The sequence below is a fragment of the Humulus lupulus genome, chromosome 1 (genome assembly GCF_963169125.1).
Source record: "Humulus lupulus chromosome 1, drHumLupu1.1, whole genome shotgun sequence".
Classification (NCBI taxonomy): domain Eukaryota; kingdom Viridiplantae; phylum Streptophyta; class Magnoliopsida; order Rosales; family Cannabaceae; genus Humulus; species Humulus lupulus.
Genome location: NC_084793.1, coordinates 251,512,598 through 251,534,736, shown reverse-complemented (window position 1 = coordinate 251,534,736; position 22,139 = coordinate 251,512,598). Strand labels below are relative to the sequence as shown.

Sequence of the window (22,139 nt, the reverse complement as noted above, 5' to 3'; positions counted from 1 at the left end):
CTTGGTTCTGTGTCATGAATGCTCATAAACCTAGTGTAATCTGAGCTTTCACTTACGCAACTCGTTGCTCGGTGATTACGAGGTGGATCCCCTGCTGGTCCCCTTGTCCAAGCAGCTCGTGATCACGACATTTGGCTTTTAGTAGGTAGAGGAGCCCTGCGATCTCGAGTAGCCTCTCCATTTCTATGTCCTCATCCAATCTGTCGATCCCTATTTTGAGGGACAGGTTGCGGAGCATCTTGAATTGGTGAGGGATGCCTTATTGGTGATGGCGGGTGTCTTATGGGAGACGGTGGCTGTCTCCCATTGTTGGGCCTGGAAGGTTCTGAATTCGCTCGGTTAGGTTCTGGGACATTCTGCGCTATACCAAGATTTGGAGTCTGAGCCACCTCGAGGGCTCGGTTATTTCCCATTCCCGTGTGTGCTACTGCAGTTGGGTTGGCAGTGGCCTTAGCCTGATTCCCCCTCCAGGGTCTCGACTGAACAGGAGGGGATGTTCGTGGCAGTGCTTGTTTCGCTCTCCGGGTGGCCGCATTATTTCGAGGACATCCCCTGGGCCTACGAGGTGGGGCCTGTGTCTCCCGCGGAGGCGAAGGCTGGGTATCTTGCGGAGGCGGGGCCTGAGCCGTCTGTGCTTCAGCAGCTAACCTGGCTAACTCTTCATTACGTTTTGTAGCTTCGGCAAACTATTTACGCAGTTGACGATTTTTTATTTCCTCGATTGGAATATATCTCTCGGGATTGTAGTACATATCCTCATCAGCCCTGGGGGCAGGTGGTCCCCGGGAGTTAGACGAGTCACTCCTCTCATCGGGATCAGAATTCACCATAGGCTGCTTTCCAGGCCGTCATGGATATTCATCTTCATTTAGAATTTCCTCCTCATGTATATTGGGATCGTTCCCAGCCATTGCTAATCCGAGAGGCTCTCTAACTAAACAGACTCACGCACATTTTAATGGCTCTCAATGAAAGCACCAAACTGTTGACGCCGTTTTTCATCAACTTAAAAAGGAGAGCAATTAAATAAGAATATATCAGAGGAAATGAAATAAGAAGATGACAACATGATCTTTTTACGTGGTTTAGCCGTTAAAATTCTGCCAAGTCCACGAGTCTATATTATTAGTTCTTTGGAGTCTCTTGGAGACTTTCAGAGAATAGTTGCCCAGAGTTTTCTCTCAAGATCTCCCGATTTTCCTCTCTCCTTACAAATGGAGTTTCCTTTTCTATTTATAGAAAAGGTTTCAGAATTCTTTCCCACATATTTCGGGAAGATTTTCTGTGAGTCAAATGATATAATGCCACTTAATGCATTATCTTTTACGTGCATGATAATATTCCTAAGAATGTGGGATTGGACAACTAATTACATCATATCCCTTAAACATAAGGATTTTACAACAATAAATACATTCACACGTAACCGAATAGCTTAGATATTGGGCCTATTATGCCCTTGAGGTTACTTGTCAATCACGAGCTCATCATTCTTGCTTCGCCTTTGCTCTCGACAAGTTATTGATGGAGTCATCATATTGGAGCTCATGCCTCTCGAGCTCGGATCATCCTGTCTGAGGGCAACAGATACATCAGGAAATATATTCAAGTGTTGAACCCTTTGCTGTTGCGAGCTTACCTCATAAGCTCGAAGCATCTTCGAGGCTACATACAACACGAGCTCATGAGATCGTTATTTACAGTGAAACTATGTGACTGGAGGATCGTATGAGGACTGTGCATATATTGAGCTTACACCTAATGAGCCTAGATTTCGGGATCTTAATTCCTTATGCTCGAAATCTATGTGTAACAGTATAGATTCCATATCTGTTAAGCTATGTCCCTAGCCATATACATCATTGAGTCCCCAAAACAATAGTTCTTAGCCTGATCATTTTGACAAACCGTAACACATGAATCAAAGGATCAAATGACATATATAGGAGTTTATAGTAACTTCAGGATTAAGATCAGTTTGTCTATGATCATCAGTTGATGTATTTTATAATACTACGAAACGGTATTTAAACAAGTATTATTAAATCACATATGGTCCAGTTCTACATACTCTCAGCATGTAAAGTACCTCCACTAAAGTGTCCTACTATACTAGTAACTCGGATCTAGGTCACATGTATTCATAATACTAGTGGACCGTATTAGTAGTAATTAATCTAAAGATTCCATAACTTTATTTTACTACGAACTATTTAAGTTCATTTTCTCAACCTCGATCCTCTCATACCAATATAAGATTGAGACCACATAGATGAACTTGTAAATTTTATGATATTTACTTAATTTTAGCAATAATATAGTACATAAGCTACAAATATACAATAATTCAATTCATTCATTTATTTCATTAAAACCATTGTCTACTACAATTGCTTTAAGGGATCAATTCCCAACAAAGGTAATATCTAATTTGATTGTGTGTAATTTAAGATATATATATGTGTGTGTGTGTATGATCTTGACAGGTATTATTAATTATTAAAAAGGGCCATTTCCCTGCTGCTTATCTTTGATTTGCTCTTTTAATACCAACACATGGGTCATGCACACGTGGCACAAGTTGCACCACAAGTCTATTCATAGAACAATATCACATAAAATCATAAATGAATTATGTCAATTCTACTAAGTAATTCTCAACTACTTCAAGTCAAGAACCATGTATTTAGTTAAATAACATATATTTGAGCTTAAAAGTAAACTTGCATGTAACATGCATATGTGAGATGGTTCTTAAATCTCGCTTTGAAGTTGGTAATATTTGTTCCTTTATTTTCTTGTCAATTTCACAAAAATTCAACACGCATAAAATAAATTACCAACTTGGTAAAAGTTACTTTATTATTTTAAATCAAACATTTGTCATTCACAATTTTTGTTAAAAAAATTATTTTACTAAAATAATTCTTTAGGTTAAATTGTACAAAATAAGAAATGTAATTATTATTTAATAACAATAAAATGTGACAAAATTTATAATTACTTTAAAAATAATTAATTTGGCAAAAATAATTAACTTCATAAAAGTGCCTTTTTAATTTGGCAAAATTAAGTAAATAATACCCATAAAATGTGACACATTTATTTTCTTTTCAAAACTAATTATTAGGTCATAAAATTCACATTATTTATAATTATCTAAGTTTGGCAAGAAGGCTCATAATATTTACATTTTCAATAAACAAATTTCTAAGCACTTTTAAATAAAAAATTTACAACTTTTGAATATTAAAATTCAGCATATATCATATTTTAAAATACAAGTCACATGTATAAAATTACACCATTTTTCTAATCTTAGTGTTAAAATATGATTTCAAGGCATACTTTGCTCTCTTTCTAAATTATTTACCAATTATTATTTTAGAAATACAAAAATTCAGCAAGCATAAAAATTACATAAAATATTAAAATGCCTAAAAATTCTTGTTACAATGTTTCAACAAATTAACCTAACATGTTTCTACACTTTATGCAAAAAAAAAAAAAAAAAAAAAAAAGATATTCTACCATGCTTCCCATTACAATAATATCACCAAACTTTACATGCTCAACATCTAAATAAGTTAAAGGAACCTAAAGCCTAATATATGCCATTGTCGAAAATACACATAGAGTTCCATAGCAAAGCTTATCACCACAACTCATCATGCTTCTTTTTCAAAAAGAACATAACCATACATTCAAATCCATAAGCATATTTATCAAAATTCAAAAGAAATAAAATGAACCCTAAAACATACACTAGGCCGAAATATACATCAAATCTCATTAATTCTTGTTTCCATTTTTCAATTAAAACCCAACATGCCTATATTCAAAATATCTTACCAATACATGTATTGATCATAGCAACATTAATAAAAAATATATACTAGAACCTATAAACATGCTTGGCCGAAACTTAGCATCAAACCAAACCCATCAAAACTACAGAAATCAACATATCACCATACATCATAATTATGTCTTCTCAAAACAACATCAATCAACCCATAGCAAGAATTAAAATAAAAGCCAAAACAACAACAATCCATTAAAATAACAACAAATCAACAACAAGGCTAGAGATTAACTACCTCATTTGATAGCAATCAAACCCACAAAAAGTTGATTCACCCTTTGGCACCTATTATTTTCGAACACCACAAGGATAAGAAAGAAAAACACTTAGAATTGAGGAGAAGATCTAGACTTAAGAATAAAAAAAAAACATACAAGGCCATACCTATAGAGATTCAAACTCCTCCTATTTTCTTCTCCTTCTTCTTCTTCTTCCTTTCCCTTGCTCATGCTCTCTCTCTCTCCCTTTCTCTCTCTAGGATTTGGTAGCCACCACAAAAAAATGGGTCAACCTTCTCTTTGTTTCCCCTTATTAACCTAGCCGAGCTCCTTTCAATCACTTGCCTAATTCTTAGTTCCAATCCTATCCTTGATTCCCTCCCCAAAAATCAAGTAATTGGCTGAAGAAAAGGAAAGTCATCTCCCTAGTTGACCTCACCACTCAAACCCCTCTCTCTCTCCTACCTTACTCAGCCAACACCACAACTCCTCTCCATCAATTCCCATTTACTTACTGAAATAATAAAAGACAACTAATGTCATTTTCCTCAATGTAATAAAGTCCATTTTTAAATATATTGGTTTCTCTATAATTTTAAATTGGAGAAAAGATGTCAAATGAGGAAAAAGGAAAATTTTCACTCTTCCAACCTTGCCCATTCACACTACACGCCCTCTCTAGAACATTCTCTTATTATTTCCCCTTTTTTTTAATTAAATAGAATACTCATAAATTAAATAATGAAGGGAAAAACTAATGCATGTCTACCATGCATACATGCACATGCACACACCCAAGTGCTCAAGTGTATCATGCACCCTCCGATACACAACCAAAACTCAAGAACTCACAATTTAAAAATAATTAAATTAATCAATTGACAAAAATTAAATTCACAAAATTTCTACCAAATAATAAAAATAAAATCATAACACTTAATAATTAATTTAAAAATAGACAAACCATTTATAAAATAATAAAAAAATTGGTACGCTATAATATACCCTCCTTAAAATAAATTTTGTCCCGAAATTCTTTTGTACCAAATTCCTCAGGGTATCCTTCTTCCATGTCTTCCTCCACCTCCTATGTTTCCTCCCTTTCCATGTGTTATTCTTCCATAGGACCTTAACCAATGGAATCCTTTTCACTACAAGAAAAAATGCTTTTAATAACATCGAAAATGTGTTATCAAAACATACGATAACACTTTCTGATGTGTTAAGACCGACTATGTTATCGTAGGTTAGGGTACTTTACATAACACTTTTTATCAGTGTTATACAGATGTGTTATTGTACTGTCAACGATAACACAATTTCTTTGTTATTTTAATATATAGATAAGTGTTTAATTATGTTATTTATAGTCGATTATATAACACTTTTTTTGTGTTATACTACACTCTAGTGTAACACTTTTTTTGTGTTATACTACACTTTAGTATAACACATTTTTTGTGTTATACTATACTTTAGTATAACACATTTTTTGTGTTATATAATGAAGTTTGCATAACATAATTCTTTGCATAAAAAGTGTTATTGTAATAGATATTTTAAGTCAATTTTCGTATTATTGTTATATTTAGATATGTTTAAATTCTCATTATATATTTTATTTATATAACACTAATTTATTCTATTATATTTTTATTTTTTTTATATAATTAAAATTAGCTTTCTAATATATACTAGCATCATCAAATGAACTTGATTTTCAAATAACAAAAAGTAAGAATATTCAACATTGAATTAACAATCCACAATTTAGTTTAAAACATTCAACATTGAATTAACAATCCACAATTTAGTTTAAAACATTCAACATTGTCATCAACAACAAAATATTCTTTAAGTATTCAAGGAGTCTAAAAGTTACTACTTTCAACACAAATAAATAGACAAAGTTACTACTTTCAAGGAGTCTTAAGTATCCTTTTATACTTCCCTTGTCACATCTACAAAATAAACAGAGAAATATTTTATTGTTATTATCTAGCATCACAAATTACTTCAAGAAAAATGCTATGGAAATTATATCCAAGAAAGGACACCACATACAAAATAATGGATTCACAACTACACCAAAGCAAACAAAAACCATTCTACTTCGAAACTACTCGGAAATGAGCCTTTTACTTAAGAGTGTCAAAAACCATAATTTCCAAGTCTCCACATAAGATATAAAGGAAATACTAGCAGTTTTTTCTTTTTTGGTTTCATCAGGTTATGACAGGTGAGCAAAAGAAACAATTAACTAAAGTCGCACAAAATAGATTAGCATTTGCTAGTTTGGTAAAGTTGAGTTCTTTTCACCATTGTCAAATCTACCAATAAAGCTAAGATCAAAAGATTTATACAATTCTAATTAACATAGCTAAAAGTCAATAGTTCTATTGTTACTGTCACATTATATTCATTAGCAAAGCAACCATAAGCTTCTGATGAATGTTAATTAAGAAGTTCAAAAGCACCATCACGAACTTCATCATATGCCATACAACCTTTAATGCATATACAACTCCAAAACAATTAGTTACTCCTATTGCCACTGCTAATAAACTTATGTGTGAGATATGAATATGAGAGAAGGCATTGCTCCATACCTAGGGAATCTGTAGAGTGCCACAGGTGTTGTTGCCGGAAGTCTTAACTTTAAAGTGAATAACAAGATTACTGCAGTAGATTGTTGCTGCAGAGTTTTATATGTTTTTTTCTTTCTGATTCTTTGATCCCTGAAAGTAAATAAGAATGACCATAACCAATTAACCAACCAAATCAGAATGCATATGAGACAAAAAAGCACAGAAGAAAATCTTACTATCAATCAATATCAGCTTTACCATTCTTAGTAATAGAATAGGAAATAGACCTATCATGTTTTGACCCAATAAAGCTCCATGACTTAATCGATTTTTAATAAACACATCTTCTCACCAATTTCCAAAAATAAACTACCACTAACTATTATTATTTTACTTATGCCAAATACATAAACCATCAAAAGGAGCATGTGCACAAACCAGTACAGTTAACAAATTCTTTAGGGAAAATAAAATAAAATAGAGAAGATAACATCTTGAGTACATCTTTTCCCCTGCATTGTTTCACTTTCAAAAAAGAGAAATCAAGTTAATACAAGTTGCCCTCACCAAGGAAAGCCTCTGCTCACATAAAATCTTAAGCTGCAAAACTTCAATTATTAGATATGGTCACATAAAATCTCTCAAATTGAGAAGTATACTCCCCCTAAAATTGAGAACTTATTCAATAGCATCATCCAACCAAGAATACACCCTCAGCAAGAGATGCCTTGCTGCTACTATTGCTCTGGATTGCTGACTGAACCTGATGAAGAAACAATAACCATATAGAACCAGAACATTTTCTTTTTTAGGTAACAAACAGAGCACTTGATTTAAGACCAAAAGGAGACAGAAAAAAGGTCTACCAACCCAACAAAACAGCACAAAACAATGGAGCGCATTAATTCAACCCCTACATTATTTTACCTGAGAAGACACACTTTTGAGTACAGAAAGTACATGAGAGCGAATCATACCCAATGCTCGAGACTGTCATAACAAAAAAATTACTCAATTATTGGAAATGGAAGCAAATTTTAGTGGAAGAATGTACAAAAATGTAACGTTATCTAATCAGCTATCTGCATAAATTTGTTTCTACCTGTAGTTGTCGAAAGCCAGATTCAGCATACTGTGGGTTGTTTTCTACATACCTAATATAAAGTAGATAATGTTTAAGGTCTCAAGTTGATTGAGAAAATAAATGTCTCAACAAAATATGCTAGTAATTCCCTAAATCAACATATAAATTAATGGTACGACACAAGTAATATTTAATGAATGCAACTAAAGCAGCAAAAATAGATACATAAATATATATGATGTAAATAGCATCCCCTTACGCTATGCAGTCATCAAGGCATTTGAGCAGAGGGAGGAAGTTCTCATTGACAACATTCATATTTGGAGAATAAAAATTTGTAGAGATCTGCACAAGGATAGACAACAGCAAATCATTTTGTAATGATAAGAACCGAATAATTTAGTATAATACACTGTCCAAGTTTTGAATCCAACAAATTGCAGTTCAGTTTATATTTCAATAATCAGCTCTCCAATTAAACTCTAAAGACTGGACACTAAGACTAATCTGACAAATTCAACTTTTACACTAAAAAAATTCAAGCAAAGAAAATGTTAGATAGTTCAAATGCATTACTAAATTATTTTCATATTTCCTTGCATGCATTTAAAAAAATCCAAACAGAAAAAATTACAAGCGGTATCATTATCAAAGCCTACCAACCTGTTAAAATGAGCTTAATTTATAAGGTTTTAAGCGGTATTTGAAAGTTTTTTTCCTGAAAGAGCCCCATTGTTTGATCCACAAAGTCCAATCTTTCATATATCTACAGCAGTAACAACAATGGCAGAGCATTAATCAATTAACAGCTCAATTATAGAACAATAATCGAACGGTTAAGCATAAATATTCATAGAAGTGATCTAACCTTCTCAGTAGATCCACACTGTACTAGTCCTCGTGGTTCAACCGGTACTACCACAATGGTCTGCAAAGTGAGTTTGATTGTTAATAATTCTGAGTTGTGAGCTGTTGCGAATTTTTACTACTGCGCAAGTATACGCAATCGAATAAACAAGTAATAGTAGTGGAAATATATTATCGTTCCGTCAGGGAATTGATCTAATAATTACCAATAGCAAACTTTTATTTCTATTTGACTAATGAAATTTAAATGACAATTAACAATGAACAATAACTAAGAAAGCACAATTTAATTAACGAAATTTAATATAAGCGAAAGATTAGAGTATTCTAATTTCATCAACCTTCAATTCTATTCAATCAATAATACAACTAATATGTTTCTTTGATCTATGGTTATAGCAAGTTTACTAATGACAATTCTATTCTCTCTCAAGATATAAAATATTCAGTTTACCTGCGAATTTTCTACATGTCTGTGATAAATTCTACACATAAACCGCATTAAGAACAAAAACCTAATTGCTACACAAACCAATTTGATACTTTTGTTCTAAATTGAAATCTATGTCTATTGTCTAAAGCTATTCCAATTCTCACTTTTCAGATATTGAATTAAAACCAATAATCATGCAACAGATGGCCAATCAATTACAAGCATTAAACATAAGAACAATAGATAACCATAAATTCAAAGATTCATAGAAATTGCATTAAAAACGAATACAATATCCAGTGACTACATTAAAATACTCTAAATAAGAATTTAGTTCATAATATTAAACTTCATCACACAATCTAAAATTCAAAAGCATAAAATAAACACAAACGAAATAAATGTGGATTCTTCTCTGTTTCTTTTCCTTTGCCGTCAGAATGCTTCCTCCCTCTCTGTCCCTCCCGATCTTCCTTTTATTCTTTTTACAAAAATCTCCAAAAACCTACGAATTTCCATGAAAATTTCCAAAAATGCCCTCGTGCCGATATATCGCCTATGATGCTGCGATATATCGCCTGGTGAATTTTCTCGATGAAAACGCGAGTTTCTGATGTCGTTTCTGCAAAGACAAAATTTGGAATTCCTTCTTATGCCGATATATCGCCCAAGGCAGGCGATATATCGCCTGTACCATATTTCCACATATTGGCCAATTTTCGGCTACTAATACCAACATTTATCTAAATTCTCGAACAAATCAGAATTATAACAAAAAACTGCACAAGTTCACCAATCAGATTAAATAGAAACTTTCTCTTGAGAAAAACAACCAAATCAATCTGAAAATGTTATCAATAAGCGTATATTTTGTACGCTTATCATGAGCTAGAATTGAACAACTTTGACAACATATGAGAAGAAACCATAAAATTTATAACACAAGTTTCTACCATACTAATCTCAATTAAAGTACTCAAAAAGAAAAAAATTGTACCTTTATTCCAGAGGAAAACTGATATTGAACCTCAGAATCATCCTGTAGAGTGAAAGAAAATTCACAAAATAAGCAAAAGGAGTGTGGTGTATGTAGAGTCCAAGAACTTTACTTAGCTAAGATAGATAGTAGTATGATAGTATTTATAGCATTATCTTTGTTACTGTGGATTTTTGGTTCAGACTGGGAATTATTTGGACACTCATAGTAGCACTTATAGATTTTCTAAGTTTAATCTATAGTTTAAGAATATTAAGTTAACCTAAGGTTTGATTAATGTGACTGATATTAAGGATTAAATTTATTATACTATAAGGTTTAGATATCAACCAATAGGATTTTAAGCACATGTTATGAATGGTGATTAAGGATTAAAGATTTTTGAGGATTTAATATAATAAGGAGTAAAGTTTGAATGTTATAGGGTCAGTCAACAGCTTTGAGTACGTTGAGGGCTTAGTCAAGGCTGTTTACTCCATTCAAACTTAGCTAAAAATGTGTAATTTCGTGTTTAAATATTCAGCGTGTGCCGATATATCGCAGCTATAGGGGGCGATATATCGCAGCACGTAGATACGGAAAACACGAATCGATGCACGGTCGCCTCGGGAACAATGGTCCAGGCGATATATCGCCTATAGGGGGCGATATATCGCCTCCTCCAGCATAAATTCAAATACTTTTGAATTCTTTTCCTTTCAGCCATTCAAACTCCTCCATAAGTCCAGCATCTTTTGAATGAGTCTTCAGCCTCTGCTGAACGATTATTCAAATGATTTTCATCTAACAAGCCATTATTTTTATTCAAGTAAAATCAAGATACTTTCTTTCCCAAACTCTATAAATAGGACCTAGTACCCAGCCATTATTCACCTTTTGCTCTAAGTTCAGAAGCTGCTAGTGTTAAGTGAGTGTGAGAGTGTAAACACCTGGTTTGGGAAAAAACTATAAGCTTAAACATCATAAGCTTATCAAACACTTTGGGAAGTGAGTTCCATAGTATTTCGGTGGAGGTGTAGATTGGTCTTTCAAGTCTTTGAGGTAACCAAAACTCTAGTTCCTTTCTGTATTATGTTATTTTCTTTCTCATAGTCTTCTACTCAATCTCTAACCTTAATCTTCATTTTGTTTAGGGAATCTAAGTTCTTGAGCACATAAGTTCGGTAAGCATGTTTCTCAAATGGTTTAGTCTTTCCATCTCTTTCATTTCATCTCCTTTCTTTAGACTCACTCTTTCTTATGGTTTTAGGAGTGTTCCAAAAAGTCCCAACTCAGTCCATTATATCCCGGTAACTTTGGTAAGGAAAATAGGCTAGAATCAATATGTTATGTGCTTATGTTATCTATATGTTTTATGTTATTAAATGTGTTATGATATGTATGCATGTTTGTAGGCTTGGGCATATGACCCATATGACTAACAAGACCCCAAATGGGTTATGGGCATATGACCTACTTAGCTAGTAGGACCCCACTAATCCCATGGGCATATGCTTGTTTAGTCTATGGGACCCCAAGTAATAATGGCCATTATAATAAGTGTATGTTATATGTATTATGTTAAGTCTTTATGTTTCTTATGAAATTATGTAAATGATTAAGTGTTAGATTTTTCCTTGCTGGGCATTAGGCTCATTCCTTTCTGTTTATGTGCAGGAAATAAGCTTTAGAGGTGGAAAGATTCGTGACGCTTAGAGGATGTGTATCGATGGTGAATGGAGTCAAGGGGCCGAGCGTTATTCTATTCGAGGATGTAGTCTTGTTTATGTTTTTATGGTTTTAAATGTATTTTCCGCATTTTCTATGTAACTCTTTTTAGTTTTTAAGTTATTTTTGTTTTAAAGACAATTGGTACCCATATCCTACTTATTTTATGAAAGTAAACTTTGTTTCTACAAGTTTCTGATAAATTATGGTATTTTCGCAAAAATGTAAGTTTTATGTATAGTTTTGTTAATGGTCCAAAAAGTCTAAAGTAGTGGGTCATTACAGTTGGTATCAGAGAAACGGTTCTTTTGCATGAAGTTCTCCTCGATACACACGCTCAAAGCTCCGAATCGGACCGCCAAGTAAGTGTTTAAGTTACTAGTTATGTTACTTATGTGTATAGCTAACACCTTTAGTGTTTATGTTTTCAGTTAAGAATGAACGGAGCTTTAAGCAATGAGGATATCCGAGCCATTAAGGCTTTAAACAGAATAAGGGAGCCAAGGAACACCGTAGGAGCACTAGAAAGGATCACTCAAAGATTGATCTTGTTCCACAAAGAGATAGGTCACCTTCAAGAGTCTAAGCAAATCATGATGAGAGCTGCAGAACAATATGTCCTAGTAATTAGGCTTTTAAAAGATTTTCCTTCAGCAATTTTAACTTTAGAAGAAATATGGGAGAATATAAATAATGATGATGACTTACAAGCAGCCCTAAGATATTATTCTCTCATACTTAAGTTCACCTATGATTTAGAGTTTCAATTCACTAATGAGCAACAACATAGGATCTTCTTGAATCTTCCCCGAGGAAATTTTGAGGCTCAAGACAACGATGATTATAAGGAGATAGATGATAATATGCTAGATGAAGGATCGGATGTAGAAGATCCCGATTTTTAGAATAGCTAGTTTTTCATTGTTTGTTTTGTTTAAATCTTTATTTTATGATTGTAATAAGTGAAAATTATTTTTCCAAATTAATTTCATGTTATTTTATCATCATGTACGAGTTTGATTTTATTTTCGCAATCATAATAAGTAATAAATAAAATGAATAATGACTAAGTTCAGTGAAGGTGGATACAAATCAATGAACCAAGTTTCCTTATTGAGAGTTAGGGGGCCTTAGTAGTGGGAACGATTTTACTGATCCCAGCCCTCCCTCAATATGGTTAACTTTGGAACAAAGATAAGTTTCGAGCCTAAGAATCAAGTCATATAGGATGATTAGAAACACACCTAGAAAATAAAGATGACTTGTTTTTCTAAGTATAGAAACCCACTCTAATAATAAATAAAGACCTATATAATTTTTCATAAGAAGTCATAATAAATAGGTCCGAGATATGTTTGTTTTAGAATAAGTTTTTGCCTTAGAGCCTATTAGGGTAAGTTCTAACAAGTTCTTGACTGTTAGAACTTTTGGTGAAGATGTCGCTCCGAAGATCTGCACGCACCAGCGGAAACGCCTCCAACGTTGTTCCAACGACCAATGATGCCCTCCAGTTCGCAGAAGAGGAGTGCGTGCTACTATTAGCCGCAACACACCGACACCGCCAGCTGACAACACCGCGGAAATCGCTAGATGGCAACAACAAGTCGAGGAACTCTTGCCGCAACAACGTCAACAGGCGCAGACTCAGCCTCAGCCTCCGCCGCAACCGCAGCCGCAGCTACAACAAATGGCCCTAGCACCTCAACAAGTTGGTCCATATGGGGGATGGCCAGTGACGAACCACGCGCCACATCCAGTACTGAATATGGAGTCAGTGTATGAAAGGTTCCGCAAGCAGCACGCTCCAAACTTTGAAGGGACTATAGACCCCTTTGAGGCAGAATAGTGGCTAAGGAATGTGAAGCCAATTCTTACGCACATGAATCTTAGTAATGCAGACCGCATATCCTACGTCTCGTCATTACTCAAGAAGGATGCCAAAATATGGTGGGACTTAGTTCACCTGACTAACGATGTCACCACCATAATATGGACAAGATTTGTGGAGCCGTTCCACAAGAAGTATTACACCTCAGTAGTCATCGCTAATGGTAGAAGAATATGCTCGTCAGTTCAACAGATTAGTCAAGTTTGCACCAGAGTTGGTCCCAACCGACTTTACGAGGTTGACCAAGTTCGTCAGAGGACTTAGACCGAAGATGGAATTAGGGGTTAAGTTAGCAAACCTGGGAACCACTACCTATGCCAATGTTCTAGAAATGCCAATCGAAGTAGAAAGGATTCTGATGAATGTTAGTGAGGAGAAGAAGGATTAAACGATGGTTCCAGACCAAAGTCTTTGCATTGACCCAAGGAGGAACCCATGCTAGTAACAAGGATTTACTGGTCAGATCCTATCCTCGATAGTATATGTTCTAGTATCGCTTGATTGGTAGCTGTATACTCGTAGATCTCGTTAGGAATGATAGAAAAACTAGACAAACCTAGTGAAAGATTTAGAACTAGGTTTGTAATCGAGTTGCCTTCGGGCAAAGTAGTTCTATCATCACGAATAGTACGAGGCGTACCGATCAAGATTGAGGACATAGAACTAGAAGGAGACCTGATAGAGCTAGTGATCAAGGACTTTGACGTAATACTAGGCATGGATCGGCTAGCACGGCATGGCGCAACGATCGACAGCAAACGCAAGAAGGTGATGTTCGAGACTCCTGACGGCCAGAAACTGTGCTTCATGGGACAAGCTTCAGGACTACGCACACCGTTAGTGTCACCTCTCAAAGCTCAGAGAATGATGGAGAAAGGATGCCAAGCGTTCTTAGCCAGCATCACGAATGTGGAAAAGGAGACGTCACTTAAAGTTAGAGATGTTCGAGTTATACAAGAATTTCCAGAAGTTTTCCCGATGACTTGCAAGGATTGCCGCCAAATCAAGAAATAGACTTCACGATAGAATTAGTACCGGGCACCGAGCCTATCTCTAAGGCACCATACCGGATGGCACCTACGAAACTCAAGGAGTTAAAGACGCAGCTGCAAGAACTCCTAGACTTGGGTTTCATTAGGCCAAGCCATTCACCATGGGGAGCTCCGGTACTATTCGTGAAGAAGAATGACGGAAGTATGTGCATGTGCATAGACTACCGTGAGCTGAATAAAGTAACAATTAAGAACAAATACCCGCTACCTTGGATTAATGATTTGTTTGATCAACTCCGAGGTGCGACGGTATTCTCAAAGATCGATCTACGATCCGGGTATCACCAGCTCAAGGAAAAAGAAGAAGATATTCCTAAGACAGCCTTTAGGACTCGTTATGGACATTACAAGTTCTTGGCTATGTCTTTTGGTCTTACTAACGCGCCAGCCGCGTTTAAGGACTTAATGAATAGGGTCTTCAAAGACTACTTGGATAAATTCGTCGTTGTGTTCATCGACGACATTTTAATTTACTCCAAGGATGAAGTAGAGCACGAGGAACATTTGAGGATGATTTTGACGCGATTGAAGAAGCATCAACTCTACGCCAAGTTCAAGAAATGCGAATTTTGGCTTTCGCAAGTGGTGTTCCTCGGGCACATCATATCGAAAGATGGAGCTGCAGTAGATCCACCAAAAGTAGAGGCCGTGAAGGATTGGCCTAGACCAAAGAACGCGTCAGAAATAAGAAGCTTCTTAGGGCTAGCAGGTTATTATAGAAAGTTGTAGAGGGCTTTTTCTAAGATAGCCACTCCACTCACCAACCTGACCCAGAAGCAACAAAAGTTTAACTGGAACGATAAGTGTTAAGAAAGCTTCCAGTTGCTTAAAGATAATCCTTGCTCAACACCAGTACTTAGTGTACCGACACCCGACGATAAGTTCGTTGTCTAATGCCATGCATCAAAGCTAGGATTGGGATGCGTGTTGATGCAAAATGACAAGGTGATAGCCTACGCCTCACATTAGTTGAAAGAGTATGAACAATGCTATCCAACTCACGATATGGAGTTGGCAGCGGTGGTCTTTGCGTTGAAAATCTGGCACCATTTTCTTTACGGAGAACGGTGCGAGATTTATACGGACCACAAGAATTTAAAATACTTCTTTACACAGAAGGAGCTTAACATGAGGCAGCGCCGGTGGTTGGAGTTAGTAAAGGATTACGACTGCGAAATCCTATACCATCCAGGAAAGGCGAACGTAGTTGCCGATGCGCTTAGTAGAAAAAGCTAAGCTATGGGAACTTAGCAGCCTTATCCGGAATTGAAAAGCCGCTACAGCAGGAGCTTATCAGTGCCGGAATAGAAGTGGTTGTAGGCAAGCTGGCTAACTTGTCTATCCAATCGAATATGCTAGAAGACATACGGAATGGTCAGAGACGTGATGAATCGCTAGCAGCACACATGGATGCAGTCAGAGAAGGCAAGACTACAGATTTCTCAATATCCAGTTAAGGTTTATTGAGATATAAGGATCGGGTATGCGTACCAGACGATCAGAGTATTAAGAAGACGATCCTAGAAGAAGCGCACAGCACCCCGTACTCAGTTCATCCAGGGTCTACCAAGATGACTCATGACATCAAGGCAGTCTATTGGTGGCCAGGGATGAAGAAGGACATAGCGGAGTATGTATCTAAGTGTCTGGTATGCCAGCAAGTGAAAGCAGAGCATCAGCGGCCTGCAGGTTTATTGCAACCGCTTAGCATACCAGAATGGAAGTGGGATGATATAGCCATGGATTATGTGACAGGGCTACCAAAGACGAACAAGCAGCATGATTCCGCTTGGATAGTAATAGATAGACTAACCAAGTCGGCTCATTTTTGCCTGTTAGAACTTCATGCACGGCAGACCAATACGCAGACATCTACATCCAAGAGATTGTACGATTGCATGGAATCCCCAAGATGATAGTGTCAGATAGAGGATCAGTATTTACGTCAAGATTTTGGAGAAACTTACAGAGAGATATGGGTACTAAGTTAAGCCTTAGTACAACTTTCCATCCTCAGACAGATGGGCAGTTTGAGCGTACGATTCAGATCTTAGAGGATATGCTACGCGCGTGTATACTTGATTTCGGAGGTTCGTGGAACAAGTACTTACCGCTGATCGAGTTCTCGTACAACAACAGCTACCAGTCGACGATCGGGATGGCACCTTATGAGTTGCTATATGGAAGAAGGTTCCGATCACCGTTGCACTGGGACGAGGTAGGAGAAAGGCAGCTTCTAGGGCCCGAAGCTGTTAGGCAAGCTCAAGAAGCAGTAACGCTTATTAGACAGCGTATGCTTGCTGCTCAAAGCCGTCAGAAAAGCTATGCGGATACCAAGCGACGCGATGTGGAGTTCCAAGTTGGAGATCAAGTCTTCTTGAAGATATCTCCTATGGAAGGTGTCAAGCGGTTCGGGAAGAAAGGCAAGCTTAGTCCCCGATTCATAGGTCCTTTTAGATATTGGACAAAGTGGGAACAGTTGCGTATAGACTAGCCCTACCGCCAGCACTAGCCGATAGTCACAACGTCTTCCACATCTCGATGCTACGCAAATATGTGTCAGACCCATCTCACGTCCTCAAATACGATACCATAGCGCTCCAGAAAGACTTAAGTTACGAGCAACGACCGGTTAGCATCCTGGATAGAGGGATGAAGTAGTTACGGTCTAAGAGCCTTCCTATAATCAAAGTCCTATGGAGCAATAGTTCTGAACGCGAGGCAACGTGGGAGTTGGAGGAAGACATGCAAGGCCGGTATCCGGAGTTATTTGATAAGTAAATTTCGAGGACGAAATTATTTTTAGTAGGGGAGAATTGTAGAGTCCAAGAACTTTACTTAGCTAAGATAGATAGTAGTATGATAGTATTTATAGCATTATCTTTGTTACTGTGGATTTTTGGTTCAGACTGGGAATTATTTGGACACTCATAGTAGCACTTATAGATTTTCTAAGTTTAATCTATAGTTTAAGAATATTAAGTTAACCTAAGGTTTGATTAATGTGACTGATATTAAGGATTAAATTTATTATACTATAAGGTTTAGATATCAACCAATAGGATTTTAAGCACATGTTATGAATGGTGGTTAAGGATTAAAGATTTTTGAGGATTTAATATAATAAGGAGTAAAGTTTGAATGTTATAGGGTCAGTCAGCAGCTTTGAGTACGTTGAGGGCTTAGTCAAGGCTGTTTACTCCATTCAAACTTAGCTAAAAATGTGTAATTTCGTGTTTAAATATTCAGCGTGTGCCGATATATCGCAGCTATAGGGGGCGATATATCGCAGCACGTAGATACGGAAAACACGAATCGATGCACGGTCGCCTCGGGAACAATGGTCCAGGCGATATATCGCCTATAGGGGGCGATATATCGCCTCCTCCAGCATAAATTCAAATACTTTTGAATTCTTTTCCTTTCAGCCATTCAAACTCCTCCATAAGTCCAGCATCTTTTGAATGAGTCTTCAGCCTCTGCTGAACGATTATTCAAATGATTTTCATCTAACAAGCCATTATTTTTATTCAAGTAAAATCAAGATACTTTCTTTCCCAAACTCTATAAATAGGACCTAGTACCCACCCATTATTCACCTTTTGCTCTAAGTTCAGAAGCTGCTAGTGTTAAGTGAGTGTGAGAGTGTAAACACCTGGTTTGGGAAAAAACTATAAGCTTAAACATCATAAGCTTATCAAACACTTTGGGAAGTGAGTTCTATAGTATTTCGGTGGAGGTGTAGATTGGTCTTTCAAGTCTTTGAGGTAACCAAAACTCTAGTTCCTTTCTGTATTATGTTATTTTCTTTCTCATAGTCTTCTACTCAATCTCTAACCTTAATCTTCATTTTGGTTAGGGAATCTAAGTTCTTGAGCACATAAGTTCGGTAAGCATGTTTCTCAAATGGTTTAGTCTTTCCATCTCTTTCATTTCATCTCCTTTCTTTAGACTCACTCTTTCTTATGGTTTTAGGAGTGTTCCAAAAAGTCCCAACTCAGTCCATTATATCCTGGTAACTTTGGTAAGGAAAATAGGCTAGAATCAATATGTTATGTGCTGATGTTATCTATATGTTTTATGTTATTAAATGTGTTATGATATGTATGCATGTTTGTAGGCTTGGGCATATGACCCATATGACTAACAAGACCCCAAATGGGTTATGGGCATATGACCTACTTAGCTAGTAGGACCCCACTAATCCCATGGGCATATGCTTGTTTAGTCTATGGGACCCCAAGTAATAATGGCCATTATAATAAGTGTATGTTATATGTATTATGTTAAGTCTTTATGTTTCTTATGAAATTATGTATATGATTAAGTGTTAGATTTTTCCTTGCTGGGCATTAGGCTCATTCCTTTCTGTTTATGTGCAGGAAATAAGCTTTAGAGGTGGAAAGATTCGTGACGCTTAGAGGATGTGTATCGATGGTGAATGGAGTCAAGGGGCCGAGCGTTATTCGATTCGAGGATGTAGTCTTGTTTATGTTTTTATGGTTTTAAATGTATTTTCCGCATTTTCTATGTATCTCTTTTTAGTTTTTAAGTTATTTTTGTTTTAAAGACAATGGGTACCCATATCCTACTTATTTTATGAAAGTAAACTTTGTTTCTACAAGTTTCTGATAAATTATGGTATTTTCGCAAAAATGTAAGTTTTATGTATAGTTTCGTTAATGGTCCAAAAAGTCTAGAGTAGTGGGTCATTACAGTGTAAAGAAGAAAAGACAAAAGGAGTGTGGTGTAAAAAAAGTTATAGAATTGATTAAGAAAAGAACAAAAGGAGTGTGGTGTGGTGTAAAGAAGAAAAGACAAAACGAACAAAAAGAAAAAACTTACATGGGATTTCTTTGGTCGAAACACCAGAAAACGCAATAAGACCAACCATTACTAACACAAGGACTCTTGAGTGTTCTTCTAAGCACTTAACTGATCTCAGCTTCACCCATTTCACTAACTATGAAATGGTCTTTGTTCAACTCTGTTGCTGCTAACCATGTTGTTATTGCTGCCCGAAATCGTTCCAGTTTTGATAAAGTCCTTACTTTTGTGAGTATACAATCTTTGTTCGAGAGCTTTAATTATTAATGTATAATATCTGACTAAGGGCAAAGGGTGAAAATTCAAGAGAGTATGAAAATATGGGAGAACATATAATATAAATAGAAGAATAAGTAGGAAAAAAAATTAAAGAATTAGAGAGAGAGAGAGAGAGAACCTTTATAATTTCATAAATAATGTATAAAATAATGAGAATAGCTTCTCTCAAAATAGATTGAGAAAAGTTTCCTCATTGAATTAGGCTTTGGTAATTTTTCTATGAAAGTAACTCTAGGAATATAAAACACACTCAAACTTCTAGGCATATCCAATTAAATTAATAATATAACTCCTAATTATTTAATATGTTGTTCTGTATCTTTTTGAACTAACAGAGACTTTTGAGAAGAAAATGGGGAATAAGTTTAACAACTGTTTCTCATTCGTGCAAAATGGGGAAGAGGATTGTCCCATAATTTAGCAATTTTTTTTTGTCAGGTCTATGTTTGAAATATTTTATTATTAATCAAAATGTCTTTTATATTATGGGTTAGTTATGCTAACACAAACATCTTCACCAAGCCTTCACTGTCAGTTTAGGTTGTAGTTTACTCATTTACCATGTATTAAAATTAGCTTCTTATCTATGGATATCATAATAATATGTGATGTCTTGCAGGCACATGATACAATTTTTGCTATGGAAGCCTCAAAAAAGTCACAGGTAGCTTTTGCAGCTGCTAGCACTGCAAGCTTGGCAGAGGCTAAATCTGGGGAGGCTATCTCTTCCATTAAGAGGGCTCTTGATTTTAATTTCCAAGATGTGGATGGATTACTACGGTCGGTACGGCTTGCAATGGAGGCCATTAGCCGTTAAAGACTTAAAAGTGGTTGTGGACTTCTTAACTTCGGGATTTAAGATAAACTGGTGAAAAGTAAGTAATAAGAGGCTGACCTGATCTCTGTGATGAAGGCTCTCTCTTTGTCCATGTTTATAATTTTTTTATTTGCTGAAGATCAGCTTATTGGCATGCACTGCAGTGCCCCAAGGTTGTTTCAAGTTTACCATGGCTGGTTTGTGCTATTACTGATTCAAGGCTTCTGCATAAAAGATTCTGAACTCATCCCAATTGGCTGATCTACTTTTTCCAGAAGGAGCTAAAGATTTTCAAGAAAATAAATAAAAAAAAAGTGGACAATTTTATTATAGGTGTTTGTTTTTTTTAATCCATACTTGTGGCGACAACCCAAGGATTGGGAGCTGCCTGATGCATAATCCATCTAGCTTTACTTATACGAAGAGAATTCAGAAACTACCCTACTAACATCACTTGAAGAAGGTAAGAGATGGCAATTTTATGTAGACCAGTCCTTTTTGTTTTTCTCTTTCAAACTACTTTTTCTTAATCTTCTTTCAGTTGATATGAGAAGAAACCATAAAATTTATAACACAAGTTTCTACCATACTAATCTCAATTAAAGTACTCAAAAAGAAAAAAATTGTACCTTTATTCTAGAGGAAAACTGATAGCAAACCTCAGAATCATCCTGTAGAGTGAAAGAAAATTCACAAAATAAGCAAAAGGAGTGTGGTGTAAAGAAGAAAAGACAAAAGGAGTGTGGTCAACAACTCTTACAACTTCTGAAGCTGTTTCAAATTGCCAAACTCAGGCATCCTTCCTGTGAAGTAGTTACTACTGATCCTTCTGCAATGAGAGAACATGAGTCAAGATTCAAGTGACATAAAACTTGGTTCATTTTGGTCATGGAGTTACATTACAGATTGACACTTACAGTTCTTTTAACTTGGTGAGACTAGTGAGATCAGGGAACTCTCCAGTAAAATTGTTTGCAGCAAGAGTCCTGTAGCCACACCATTTCAATATACTTAAGACTAAATTAATAAATGTCATTTTACTTTATTAATAAAATGCAATTTAAACGTTCTTCCACATACTTTATAACATAGTTTGCCTTGACCATATTAAAGTAGAGAAGAATCATTTTAGCCACTTTAGACAAAAAAAATCACCACATTCAACAACATACTATTAACACAACAAGAAATCAAGCAAGCATGGCACAAAAACTTGACTTAAGTCATATCATTATGCATTATGAAGCAAACATCTAACAAGGTTGTAAGCAAAGACATGTCAACCAAATAATATGCTCAATGCAGTCTTACAAACATAAGAAAACTTTTTTGCATCATCTGAGTAGTGCCATTTTAATTTATAAATTATAATGACTATTCATGAGCATAGCAACAACATTGGCAGCTGAAATCCATCAAGTTGCAGCTAGCTTGACATCCTTACCATGTATTTAGCATCAATAAAAGGATCATTCACTGCCACCATGTCAATATCATCCCTGAATATTGCTACTTGT

The 22,139-nt window shown here is 35.8% G+C and overlaps 1 long non-coding RNA gene across 1 annotated transcript; it reads right to left on the bottom strand.

The window, feature by feature from the left end:
* Positions 1-7,271: 7,271 nt before the first annotated feature.
* Positions 7,272-21,578, bottom strand: LOC133831420 (uncharacterized). Its single transcript, XR_009892500.1, has 4 exons — positions 21,540-21,578; positions 21,383-21,451; positions 21,252-21,293; positions 7,272-7,434 (listed from the first exon to the last, which is right to left on the bottom strand). It is a non-coding gene; the product is annotated as an uncharacterized LOC133831420 (long non-coding RNA).
* Positions 21,579-22,139: the final 561 nt, after the last annotated feature.